The following is a 12219-nucleotide window of genomic DNA, read 5'->3' as shown; positions in this document are numbered from 1 at the left end:
AAATTGGATTTTTGCCTTTCCGAATGATCTTACTACCGACAAAATAAGCGCCTGTTTGGGCTTGAATTGAGTCAGTTTGCCTTGAAATGGACCTTATTGGTATTTTAGGTCACCTTGAGGCGTGATAAAATCACGTTTTGCCTTTTGCGGCCGTTTTTGAATTTTTGACCGGTTTGGGCTCAAATTAGCGTATAAATTGCCTTTTTGAACCGTAGAAAAATCCCCATTCTGTCGGGAATGTATTTTGGGGTTGTTGGCGGACCTTGTATGGGTCTTGAAATGCCTTTTTTATGATTTTGACTCGTCTTTTGCTTGAAAAGAGGGGCGAGTCGTTTTTGTGTTTTTTTGTGAATGGTTTGGGGCGGAATTGCCCCTTGTTTTTGTATTGCAGGTTGTTTTTTTTTGTTTTTGGATTTATCCATTTCATGCCGTCGTAATGCCGAAATTTCGGCTGACGTTTTTTTGTTTATTTTTTTGATCGCAGGGTATCGTCTGGGACCTATGAGGTCCGTCGTTGAGGCTTTGGAGGAGGAAGTCGACCCCGGAGGGGCTGTAGCGGCCGAGGAGGCTGCCGTATTCGAGGCGGTGGTGGAGGATGCTTCCGTAGAGGAGGATAGGCGGCTGATATGGCTGGTTTGTCCTTTTCGTTGTGGCTCATAGACAGGGTGGTTGATGAGTGGGGTTCAGTATCGGAATGGTACATCGCATCATGGTTCTTGGCCTCCTCATCATCCGAAGTCTGCAAGACACTGTCTTCTTTTATGTCATGGAGCAGGAGCGGAGGGTTATCGTCATGGTAACCTCCTTTGCTTTCGCTATTGCTCCTCTGTTTCCCCTGTTGCTCTCTTTCTTTTTCGTTTGAGAGGATAGAGAGTGCTTAGTTCGGTAGGTGGCGGATAGCCCCCAGTTCGTTGTCTGAGGCCAGTGTCTGTATGATAGACGTTTGTTTTAGGCCAGTGTCTGTATGATAGACTTTGTTTTAGGCCAGTGTCTGTATGATAGAAGTTTGTTTTAGGTCAGTGTCTGTACGATAGACGTTTGTCGATATATGTATTTTTGGATTGTGGTTTATTTTGTGACTTTCGGCTTTTTGTGTTGTGTTTCGGAGGAGCGCTGTCGGCTGTTGATTCTCCTTTTGCTTTGCACCAGTTCCTGCATCGTTAGCTATAGAAAACAGGCAACAGATAGCACATACGCAAGAAACGTAAACACGTAGAAGCATTTGGTTGAAACCACGTAAACCATTTGCTTGAAAATCAAAATTAACCAAGATAACTTGAAGTTAAAATTGAAATTTTGAAAATTCCGTGACAAGTCGTCGCGTTTGGAATTCAAAAGGAATTGATTTGAGAATTTGAGCAATTAACTCGTGTCGTGAATTAAATTGCACCGAATTTTTTTTGAAAATTGACTCGAAAAAATATTAAACTCAAACCGTCAGGAAAGAATTTTAGAAAAGGATTTTTGCGAGTATATTTGGCTTTTGATGTCAAGACTCGAATTTGTGAGTGCTTGAATTTTGAGGAAAATTGATGTCGTGTTATCAATTTTCGATTTTGATTTTTGCCGGAAAATTGCGAAAAAGCGAAAAATTTTCGGCATTTCGACTGACATGGAAACGATCCATCGCGGATCGGGGCGACTAGCCCTTCCCCCTTGTAAAAAAAGAAGAAAAAATCCTTATGTTTAAAGCTGCGTCATGGAAACCGTGTCGGATTTCGTAAAACGCGAAAACAAGGAAATGTGAGTGTGAGGAAACACAAAATTTCCTGAATCATCCCGAAGAGGCGCGAGGTTCCCGGCGGGAGGTTTGAGGTGTCAGGAGAAGACACATGTTGAAAGAGACGAGTCAACAACGGGAATCCTGGAGGAGCCTCAAATAGGCGCAAACAGCTTGGCGATGGAAGCCAACTCTCCCCTTTTTCTGAAAAATGCGCTGATCATTTTGTATAAATCTGGACGTTTGCGGTTCATTGTTTCATCATCCGAAACACAAAAACATCTCTACAAAACCTCTTTTTCTTCCACAAAAATATTTCATGGATGCTTTTGAGAACGCATTGCGACAATGGTGTCGGGATTTGTCGCCTCCCGAAAAGCATCAACTCATTTGCATGGGAGTTGGTCAATTGTTGGTGCTTCGTCAAGTCAAGGTGCAACCTTCGTTTCTTGAAGCATGTTCTCGGTTTTGGGATTTGAAACATCATGTTTTCGTTTTCCCGAAAGGCGAGCTTTGTCCTCTTGCCGAAGAAGTTGGAGCCATTGGTGGGTGGCCGGGTTGTGTTCTGGTGCTTCCTCCGACTCGGTTGTGCTACAAGGAGAAATTCCGTTCCATGTTGGGCTTGTCAACAAGCCAAATCAACTTTCTTCTTGCCCCACATGGTGTGGATATGTTGGCTCTTATCAACATCTTTTCAAACCGATTAGATGTTAACGTCTCGGAGGTGGCTAGGAGAAGGGATCTTGCATTTTGCCTTGTCCATGTGTACCTCTTTGTTGATGTCTTGAAGAAGGAGGGGCCAAGATGCCATGGTAGCATGACCCTCATCCATGTGATTGAGCAAATGGAGCATGGTAGAGATCCATCATGGTTGGTGCTTGGAGAGATTATCCAAGCTTTGGACAAGGAAGGCTCTTGTGGAGAAGCTCCCTCTTTTGGATCGCCAAGGATCCTCCAAGTGTGGCTATTGGAGAGGCTAAGGTATGTAGAGCCTCCGGTTAATCCTTCTTCTTATTCCTTCCTTCATCTTACCATGAGGAAGAAGTTGTACCCAGATAGTTTTGCTTCCACCGAGGCCTATTGGGCCGCAAGGTTAGCGGAGGAGGGTGGTCCTCATATCCGTTGGGTGGTGCCATGGTGGCACTTGAGGTCTTTCACGGGGTTGCCCGCTTCGGGTGCTAGTCCTTGTTCTTTGATGGTGGTGGGTTTGAAGGTTATTTCCTTCATATATCCCGAAAGTCTCATGAGGCAAATGGGGCATCAACAAAAGGTGCCTGCTCAAGATACTCTTGTTCAAGAGAATGTGTTCTGGAACTCTGAGCTGGTGGAATTCTTTGAAAGGTGGTGGGCCACTCGGCCACTTTGGGAGGTGCCAAACCCCGCTGCCACGACATGGGTGACTCCCGCTTATGTCAAGTGGTCACGTACTCCGTCCTTGGAAGAGAGATCCAAATTTCGTAAGGACGAGGTTGTCGACTTGAAGTATCGAGAGGTTGGCAAGGCCAACCGCGCCTTCTTCGAGGAGTATGTTGATGGAGCTACCCCCGATGTGATGAGACCACCGAAGAGTAGGAGTTCCGACCCCAAGAGTATGGTGGGCCGTGCATTGGCTTGTCTTGGGTCGAATATGGGGTCTTGTGCTAGACCGGAGGCCGCTGCCGTCTTAGACCCGTTGAGGATCCGTTCCGAGGAGGAAATCCATGCTAGGCGGGCCAACAAGAAGAACAAGGGGAAGATGTACCCCGAGGGAAAAGGCAAGGGTAGAATGGAAGAGTGAAGACCTCCATTGCCCGCTTTATTATTATGTTGTAGTATTGTTGTGAGTTTTTATTATGTTGTACTAGCTAGTTATTGTGCGTTTTGTGCTAGTTTTATTATGTGAGGTGTGTTAGTGGACACCTTAGCTTTGACAAGTTGTAGACTCGTCGAGCTTTATTTGTTGTTGAAACTGTAATCCCTCCCATTATTAATTAAATAAGAGGATTGCTCGTGTCGAAAATTGTGAACGCTTGTTTCTTCCATCCGTTTGGTGAAGGCAAATCAATTTGAATCGTCCTAAACATTTGCACTTGGGAAAGTGGTATTTTGTGGGAAGGGAGAAAGGCTCATTTTTTGTATTTTTGTGGGAAAGGGAATGGTTTTACCTTTCTCTTTTTTGATAGGGTTTTTATATGGGAATGATTGTATTTGATTGTGGGAATAGTTGTATCCTTCTTGTGTAAGAAAGGCCTGCCTACGTATTCACCGGGAGAGGTGAAATCAAACCATGATCGTAGTTCGAAATGTTTTGTGAATTTGATTGGGTTTTGTGGTTGTATCCCTCAGGCATAAGAGGGACTGCCTACGTATCCACCTGAAAAGGTGAAATCAAACAATGCTCGTAGTTCAGGGGGTTTGTTTTTGTAGTGCAAATAGACGTTGCCTTTGACGGATCAAAGGACATTCGAAACGGGCAAGGGGCCGTAGCTTAGACTCGATAAAACATGCAATTTCAAATCAGAACATATTGAGGAACTTGACTTGAAAAGGGTTGAGGTCGATGCTAGTTGTAAAACTAGGCTAGGTTGTTGGTTGATAGGGTTCAAGGGTAGTATTTCTTGAGTTGGTCCAGGTTGGTCGGGTTTGTAAAGTCCTCCTCGTCTAGGTCACTCAGTCTCACTGCGCCCCTCGAAAGTATTTTCTTGACCAGGTATGGCCCGGCCCAGTTGGGTTTGAATTTTCCCCTCGGATCGACGGGTAATGGTGCTCGAACTGACTTGAGGACCAAGTCGCCCTCCCGGATGTTTCGGGGTTTAACCTTCTTGTTGAATGCCCGTTGTATACGTCGTTGGTATAGCTGGACGTTGTGCAAGGCGTTGAGTCGCCGTTCGTCTAGAAGAGTGAGTTGTTCGTACCTTCGACGGGTCCATTCTGCCTCAGGGACTTGACTCTCCAGTAGGATGCGTAGAGATGAGACCTCTAACTCTACCGGTTGAACCGCCTCTATACCGTATGCTAGGTAGAAGGGTGTGGCGCCTGTCGGTGTTCGAATGGAGGTTCAGTATCCCCAGAGTGCGAATGGGAGTTTGCTCGGCCAATCGCGGTAGTTGTCTTGCATTTTCTTGATAATGGTAACAAGAGTTTTGTTCGCTGCCTCCACCGCTCCGTTAGTTTGGGGACGGTAGGGGGAAGATCGATGTCGTTTGATCTTGTATTTGTCCAGCAAAGCTTGAGTTTCCGCCCGGAAGTGAGAGCCTTGATCGCTGATGATTTCATGGGGTACCCCATATCGGCAGATGATGTTATTTTGAATGAACTTGGCCACTTGCTTGGCGGTCAAGACTGCATACGACTGCGCTTCCACCCATTTGGTGAAGTAGTCGATGGCGATGAGGACGAAGTGTTGGAATATGTGTCCTCCGACAATAATGCGATCACGACTGTTGATCATGATGATCACATGTTTAAATCTCATTATAAAGAATACAATTGGGAAGTAATATTGTTACTGTCAACTGGTCAACATATATCGGTAATGATTGGTCGACTAGAGTTCGACATTCGCCGTGTGACGGTGGTGATCGTTGACCCCCTAGGTCATACCTAAAGGGCAATACTCTTAATTGATTATTTAATTAATCGTATAATGTTGCGAGTTAATTAAATTACTTGAAAATTGACGGACGATTTTGGAAGTAAAATTTACGTATCAAATTGAAATGTGATTAAATGAGATACGGTCTGAGTAATTGAATTGTATCATTACTCGGATAAAATAATTGTTTAATGTAACAATTAAATTTGAATGAATTGTTATAAATACAAACTGTTGTGATTTATAAATTGGTAAAATTTTTGGTACAAGTAATTATGATATTACTAAGTCGATTTTTGTATGTGACGTATTTTTGATAATACGTTGATTTTTAATATGTTAAAAATACATAACAAATTTATGTGACATGTGACATGTGACATATTGACAATTGACAAAAATAATATGGAATCCATATTACACAATGTGCCGAAATTAGGGGAAGAAATGAGCTAATATTGTGTTTGATTAAGATAATGGTAAACACAATGATTACCTTATTTCCTAGCCATGCAAGCCTATTGTGTATTGTAAAGAACAACACTTTCATGCATTGGCTCACCCATAAAGCCCCTTCCACCCGGTTTTTGATGAAAAAAAACTATTATGGTTTTTCATCTAATTTTTACCTAATATTACACTAAAATGTGTTAGTGATTATTCATTTTTTCAATCATCCAAAATTGGTATTCTAGAGAGATTAAAAGCTCTCTACTTCTCCCTCCATAATACCGAAATATATAAGTGTTTTATAAATATTTTGGTTCAATTTTCTACCTAATTAATATTATACTAGTTCTAGTAATATTAATTAAATTAAGAGAAAGCCTTGGGTATAAAGTTTAGGAAGAGATCCTATACTTGGATCTTTGTTCTTCCATAAGGGAAAGCTCAAGAACAAGAGAGAAAGGTGATCTCTCTTGTGCCCAATATAACCGAAATCCACAATGTAAGGACATGATTTCTCCTCTATTTATATTTTGTTTGCATGCATAAAATCCGTATTTAATTTTATGACAAATTAATTTACACATATATGAGTATGTTAGTATGTATATGAATCTACATTTCCTTCAATTGGTATCATGAGCCACGGTTGTTTGCATGCAAATTGGTTAAAAGTTTTTCCGAGTTATAAGAATAACAAATAAAACTTGTAAAATTTGTGTTATTATGATATATCACGAAATTATTACATGCATGTCAATATTTCTGGTCCTAAAATGTTTTAGGACATTTTGGTTAATTTTTCGGATTTTTATTGTTCATATTTTACAATAATGGCATTTAAATATGATTTTATGAGTAAAAATGTCATTTTTGGTCTAAAATTAGCTATACTTAGAATTTTAAGTTGATTTTTGGATATGTTGTCACATATATTATTTTGAGATAACCTGTAAATTTTCATAATTTTTGGACTAGTTATGCTCGAAAAATGATTTTTTCATTATTAAATTCGGATTTAAGTGAAAAATAGGTTAATATGAGTTAAATTTCGAATCTGGTCATAGAAAATTAATATGTTGTCAAATGCAATTTTACCAGATGTGTGTAAAATAATTTACTATAAAGAAGTCTTTTTGCATGATTTATGAATTTTTGAAGAAAAATAGCATAAATAGTGACATTATTAGTGGAAAATTAATAAAACATAATCTATGACTTAGGAAAAACGTCTAATGTTGCATTTTATTATATGTTTCAGATCAAAAATTGAAAATTTAATGAAAATATTTTTTCCATGTTTTTATGATTATTTTATTATTTATCGATAAACCGCAACATTGTTTTTCCGGAAAAATTTCGAAATTTTTAACCTAAGATTTTGAACATTATGAGTGTCATGGATTTTTTCCAGAATGTTCATGAATTTAAATTTCAAATTTTGAATTTATTTGAAATTTTGTGATTTATTTGAAGTTTAATAGCTTATTTTTGTAATTTTGGTCCATTTATGAACAATTTTGTAAATTAAGGTTAATTATGGTCAAATTATTAGTGAAGACTATATTTTGAGTCCTAAGAGGTTAGGGTAATTAACTTATGCATGAATATGAGTTTATGTATTTTTGTGATTATAAAATGTTGAAATCACGCAAATCCGTAAAAACCAAGTAATATACGATATTGGCTATATAAAGGCGATTTAGCATAAAAATTGAGCATGTTCATACATATTATAATGCTGCATTTTCTTTATGATTGTCATAAATTTTAATTTATGTAATTTTGAATTATGTAATTTTACTTAGTATGGCCTTAGATTTTAATTGGTATTTCCCGAAATGTATGAGAATATCGATTCGGTTGTAATTTTTATTGTGATCTCGTATCACCGTTTTGTAATTTAATAGATTTATTTTATTTTAGTTACAAATGTATAATAGGAAATTATGTAATTTATTATGTAATTTTATTCATTCCGGAGTTCCAAAAGACGGATTTCTTCAAGAATGGCGATACATAAAGACGGTGTTACCTCGAGATGCGTGCCACAACCGAAGTTCAAGGGACCAATGGAGTTGGTTTCCGAATATGTAATAGTTAAATAGTTTTTTCTATTTTAGGAAAGGCCATACTAGGATTTATTTATCTTTATGCTTGCATTTTATTTTATGTCACATGCATCGCTAAATCGCCATAACTAAACATGCATTGTCTTTTTATCGAGTTTATCGACCGTGTCAATTAGAATTATCGTAGTTCACCGCTTTAGTTCACTTAAAACGTGATAGATAATAAATTGACATGACCTCTCGCTAAAACTATCAATTGAGACATAGCCTTACCAAATAGTAGAAACCATGAAAACCTATTTCGTGAGGGAGTGCACTCGGCCACACCGGGGTACAAACCTTGTTACGTAGGGGAAGTGGGTGATGAATGTTAATCCACCGAATTCATGTTGATGAGGGATGTATCGGCCCCACCGTGCCCAAGTTAATGTGGGTTTGGATCATGGACACATTTATTCGAAATTTGGATTGAACTCAACAAAAGTATTTGATAAGGGATGTATCGGCCCCACCGTGCCCTTGTCGATGTGTTTTGGGCTATAGATAATTGTTAATGTAATATTATCGACCAAGAGTTCTAAAAGTAGAATCGATTAAACGTTAATCCACCGAGTTATATTGATAAAGGATGTATCGGCCCCACCGTGCCTAAGTCGATATGAATTTGGGTCTTGGAATCATTTATCTAGTTGGGTAGAGGTCACTAGAAAAATGCATAAAACTTGTTTAAATCATACATTTTTACGAGTATTATTAAAACGACAATTGTTTTACTCCTTATATTTTGTTTTGTAGACCACTTCTTTTTCATAACAAATGGCAACACCAACACCAACTCCTAATGCTACACCACTCGCTAGTTCGTCTTGGCTCCGATCCTTTATGGATCGATGTAAACTTGAAAAGAATGGGTCAAATTTCTCCGATTGGGATGCCCAACTCAAATTAGCCGCCGAAGGTGACGACAAGCTTCGTTACCTCACCGAGGCCTCTCCACCCGAACCCTCCACTAGGTCCACCGCGGCCACTAGGGAAGCATATGAGGCTTACCAAAAGGAGTCCGCCGCAATGAAAAATGTCTTAATATTTGCGATGGAGGCGGACCTCCAAAGGAGAGCCTTCAAAATGGGCAATGCTAATGAGATTTACTCCAAACTTGTGACCATGTTTTCACAAACTCCGCGGATCGTCCAATATGAGGCGGCCGCGGCATTCTTTGATCTCGACTTCAAAGAGGGCCAAAAGGTTAGCCCTCATGTGCTCAAACTCATGGAGCTTGTCGAGACCTTGAAGATTCAAAAGGTTGAAATCCCCAAAGAACTCATCGTAGATAGGATTCTACACTCCTTGTCTAAAGTCAAGGCATATGTGCAATTCCGGGTGAATTTCAATATGCAAGACAAGGATGTGTCTCTTGAGGAGTTGCACAAGTTACTTGTGCAAGCCGAAAGGGACATGGGGTTAAATGTGAACCCTCCCAAAGATGTGCTTAACATAAGCACCAAGAGTAAAGGGAAATTCAAGAAGAGTGGAAGGAAGGGTAAAAAGCAAGCTCCCACATTCACCAAAGCTAAGTCTTGTGAAGCTAGCACATCCAAAGTCAAGAAGGGTCCTCTTGATAAATGCCATTATTGTAATGGCATGGGACATTGGAAAAGAAATTGTTCCAAATACCTTGGTGATATCAAAGCTGGAAAGATCACTCCAGTAGGTAAATGACTAACCTTCTTTTTATGTATCTAAATTCAACTATGGTAATATGATGCAAAGTTGTGATAATGTATCTCCCCTTTTTATTGTAAATAGGGCCTCCACCAAGCAAAGACAAAGGAAACGAAAAGCAAGCATAAGAAACCATGGAGAAGCTAAGGATAGCTTTTAATGGAGCTTTGCTTTTCATTGTCTTATTTAAAGTTATGTTTTGGATTTTAGAACTTTAAGTTTCCGTGTTCGACATGGAAAAGTATTTTGGATAATGGTTTGTATTTTGGATGATGGTGACTTGGTTTGCAACCCAAGTCACCCGTTTTATCATTTATCCTTTATGTTCTAAATTTTCATCTTTAAATGCTTGCTCTTAGGAACATAAGATTATTCACTTAAAGTGATCTAATAGACAAATATAATGACGGGTTTCATTATATGTCCACATGCTTAAGGCTTGTGTATGATCATTTATGAAGCGATTTTGAGTTTATGAACTCTCTTAAAGGAATGTCAATCACCAAGAACACATATGAAATCAATAACTATTAGTCTATCTATGAGATAGTTCTCCTTATACTTCAACATCATTAATTTGTGTCTCATATGCTATCTTTGATTGTTTAGTGTATTTATTGTAAAGATAGAGTGGGAGAAAAATGAGGACACAACACACAAGGCAAGATAAAATTGTGTACTTGTGTAAATGAAGATCTACGCAAGAGAAAATGATTTGAATGAAGGTATATCTATTTGCATAGTATGCCGAATAGATGAGATCTATGGTCTCAAGTTAATTCTATATGACTAAAGAGACCAAGTGTAGTTAACATAAGAGTATATTCTCAAGATAACTACACGAGGAGACCAAAAAAAAGTTTTGGAAGAAAATGACTAATGTAAAGTCTAAACAAGTTTTTGACTAAGTTTATGAAGCATTTGACCAATAGTTTCAACCTTGAGATTTACTTAAGAGCCTAAATAAATCAAAGTAACATACTAGTTATGATCGAGTTGCAAAGATTGATATACCGATATCTTCAATGACCGAAGTTTTAACCACGCAAATGTCATTGTTTAACCTCACTATGAAATGGTTAAACCTCCTTCCAAAAGGGTATTTGCGAAGGACGTATTCTAAATATTGTTTATATTTGAAAATGACATTACTACACATCATTATGACATGAGTGTGTTGGAGATTTAAAATCTCTTTCCGTAAGGTTAAGATGAGACCACTACAAAATAGGTATTTTGAAGGGATATGATGGGAACATATATGGTTTTATCCTAATAACTTGGCAATGCAATTTATATTACAATTCTTGATAAATTTCGATTGAGAAGTCAATTTCGAAATGTGTAGAATTGAGTGGGAGTTAGGAAATTCTCATGTGAAGACATGGAATTTAGTGGGAGTTATCATCTTTTGAATTTTACGACTCATCACTCATTAAAGAATGACGAGCTAATACCTTCTTTCATAAAGAAGCTTTTGAGTTTTCAATTCTGGATGAAAATGGACTGTGATGAATCCAATTACATCAAGGGATGTTGGATTAGTATTAAGAGATATACATCATATCAACATATACATAGGTTATTCATATGAATGCAAATGGGATTACCATTAGCAGTCATGGTAGTTCATTGAACCTAAAAACGGTTGATCTCATGATTATTAGTAACTAATGTTTCCGCCATTAGAATAATCATGTACATGTCCAATTATGAATCATATGCATAAGAGCATGATGATTGATTAGTGAGCCATAATAGAAACGTCATGCATTCTCAAGTAGAATCCGATGAGCGATTTCAGTGTTTGACGGAATGTTCTATTGTGTGTCAAGAGGTTGCACATATTGTAGAAAATCCGAGCACATATGAGGATTTATGAGAATCCCAAATCTTTCAAGCCTAGAAAGAGAAATAAGAAGTTTTGGAAAGATGCTTGGTTGAATAAGAGGTTATTCAAAAACAATCTTTCCTAGTAAAGCTAGGACTTGTGAGAAGTGCTAAGCTAAATAATCTTGTCAATTGTTACAAGATTCTACAAAACATATACCTAGTGCATTGTGTGTGGATGAAATACTTGATCGGTACAAGTTGTATTATTCATCGCAAATTCGTTCGTTATGAAATGATCGATAAGAAAGTTCTTTCAAGTTAAAGAACCAAAACCAAGGTCGGGAACCTTAAAGTGTACTTGGTAAGATTCATGCTGTGAGAGAGAACATGAATATGAAGAAGATTGCAAGTATAAGAAGTTTGAACACATGGACACATGGGATGTTAAACTTCTATTGCAGTCAATAAGTGTTTACACTTATGATAAACATCACAAGGTTGTAATAAGATATTGACTACCCGAGTGTGATGTCGACATTTGTCGTTAGAGTTATTATTAACTCACCTTGTACATTGTTATATCCAAACGGGTTGTAAAGACAATTGAACCCCGTTAAAGTGAACATGGATTAACATTGTTTTTGCCCATAGTTACTTATATGAGGTGACGTCTCGAAGTGACTAGAGTGTGATGCGATTGATGGCAAGTTCAAGTGCCATAGAGTCATGTGAGATGACTAGTCGATCACATAAGCAGACTGTTAGGAACATTTTGTCGGGCCTAATGACCGCTTATAGAGTTCTGGCAAATTTATATAGCCTGGTCGTGGCGAGAGCTACTATAGTATTCA

Source organism: Silene latifolia, chromosome Y (genome assembly GCF_048544455.1).
Source record: "Silene latifolia isolate original U9 population chromosome Y, ASM4854445v1, whole genome shotgun sequence".
Taxonomy (NCBI): Eukaryota; Viridiplantae; Streptophyta; class Magnoliopsida; order Caryophyllales; family Caryophyllaceae; genus Silene; species Silene latifolia.
The sequence above is the reverse complement of the archived record's forward strand: the minus strand, read 5'-3'. Positions refer to the sequence as shown.